The sequence below is a fragment of the Protopterus annectens genome, chromosome 11.part0 (assembly GCF_019279795.1).
Source record: "Protopterus annectens isolate FY-2018-M chromosome 11.part0, PAN1.0, whole genome shotgun sequence".
NCBI lineage: Eukaryota > Metazoa > Chordata > Ceratodontiformes > Protopteridae > Protopterus > Protopterus annectens.
In genome coordinates this window covers 506409903-506412402 of record NC_056745.1, presented here as the reverse complement: position 1 = coordinate 506412402, position 2500 = coordinate 506409903, and positions in this window count along the sequence as shown.

Here is a 2500-nt window from a genome sequence, read left to right as displayed (position 1 = left end):
ACAGACTAGGAGAATAGATCAACTCCAACAACTGGAACACTAGTTAGCACTGATATACCACTTTATTAAATGAACAATGTTGACCTAGGTTTCGTCTCTGTTACAAAGACTTCTTCAGAACAATTGCTTTCATATACCACACTCCCTTATATACACACCATCTCCCAATTAACTCAGTTAATTAATTAATTGAATAAATAAGTTGCATAAACACAATTATTCCATACAATTCAATGCATATCAAACTTTTGTTAAATTACAAAAATTATTTAAAAATTATTTAAAAAGGAAGAACATTCCCTATAAAACGCTACAAAAATGTATACATACGTCTATACAATACTTAATACCCCCACCATTATAATCATAGTGAATATATTATTACAAGACCTTAGTTGTATATATCAACTTAGCATAAATTAAAACCTAATTATCATGTTAACCTAAAATATGTTTTAACTTTAAAATGGGAACTATGCTTATACTGTCGTTAATTGTTCTGAAGAAGTCTTTGTAACAGAGACGAAGCCTAGATCAACATTGTTCGTTTAATAAAGTGGTATATCAGTGCTGACTAGTGTTCCAGTTGTTGGAGTTGATCTATTCTCCTAGTCTGTGGTGGCTGTTTGTATTTTACAGTTTGGAGTTTGTCAGCTTCTGATATAAAACATAAATGATGTCCACACTGTTTTTATTGCAAAGGTGAGAGGATAGCTACATACTAAACTTTTAAGGGGTAACTCACATTTATCAGGACTACATGTTATATGTCATTATCTCACTCAAATATTCAAAAGTATAATCTTTTAAGAAAATTACATGTGGGGTTGGAGTCATAGACATAGAATATAACATAATAAGCTTGTTCACAGGAACAAGCAAGGACAATGCCTACAAAGCACAGAATTCATAGACAACACAGCATATGAAGCTTGTCACCTCTGTTTTCAGTGGCAGCCCTACTGTGTTCCAACTTCCAAGGCTGTTGTCTAGTACTGCTTGACATCAGAGATACACCAATGTACTAAACAGGCAAATGTCATTGCAGCATTACCAGAGGGGAACCTGACTGGAACAACAGGTGGAACCAGAATAACTTTGGTCAATAAAGTGATTTTTCACAATTAGTAAAGTTTTACTGGTGCAACAAAGCAGATTTTGCCAAAATGCAACCAAAATATGAATGGTAAATGAAACAAATTTTTTTCAGCAAAACAAAACACTTCAGTCCTTGTGTCAGGTTAAAAGTAGTATTTATTGCAGGTGCATAGTATTTGTCACTCTGCTAGCAATCTTTTACGTTCATCTCCTTTAAGGAGCCTGTAGCATTCAGAAATGCATTATAGAAAAAAGACTGCAGAAACTGAATTTCCTGATTGCACCCCCAACACCTTGTACCCAAGTGGCATCCCCCTTAACCCAATCTATATTATGATACAGTCTGTTCATTTTCACCAGATGGAACTACCATGTGATGAAACAGATTACATACCCCCACACCCCCCTGTTTGAACCCACTTCAAGCCTGCTGGAAGGTCTGTAAGGCCTCAACACACTACCTGAATTGTGGCGATGAAAAGGAGACAATATTGGATTCAGAAGTTAAACATCTGGAGGGCTAAGGCCCACTTGCAGATATTCACATTACCTTCCTTCTGTTAGTGAAGCCACTAGAGGTGTCCTAAACCAGGGTGCTCAACAGATAATAATAAAGGGGCCCCAAATTGTACCAATAAAACATAAATGAATTGTGTAAAACTATGTGTGTTCAAGGACTGAAATTTATACACATAACATATATATACTCTTATACAATGACTGCTTATTGCTATTCAAAAACAAGCACATTGATAGGACAGCCCAAACAGCATGTCTGTGAGCATATAACCATAGAAAAAAGTCCAGCAGCTGAAGTACCACAGACTTTCTACTGGCATATGCTAGGGGACAGCAAAATATGAGAAAAATCAGATATGTTCAGCAAAACTAAAGAAACAGAAACAAACCTGATTCTCCTTGTATTTCTCCAGTGTCCCTCTTAAACGCCTGACTTTGTAAATATTAAAAAAGCAGCAATAGAGACTTTCTTTTTTCTGATGCTTCTCTTGCAATGCACTGATGTACTGTCCAAGTGTGGAACGCACGTCAGTAAACAAGGAAGAACGTGGAAGAAGTCTGAAGTGCCATTATTGAAAGACATTATTTAAGAAAGGTAAGCAATTTCTTAAATAATGTCATTGTATAAAAGCAATAGTCTATGCCTGTTTCTCAATATATCAGCATTTACTCATGGTTGGCTTTGTTTAGTCACTTGGGTGATCAAACCATACCAACCTTAGGTAAATCCTGATATACCTACACACAGTCGAGATTATTGCTTAAATATATAATATACACATGTGTGTGTGTGTATATGTATTTATACACACACATATAGATGAGTGTGATAAAAATACGTATACACACATACATACATGTGTATATATATATATATATATAT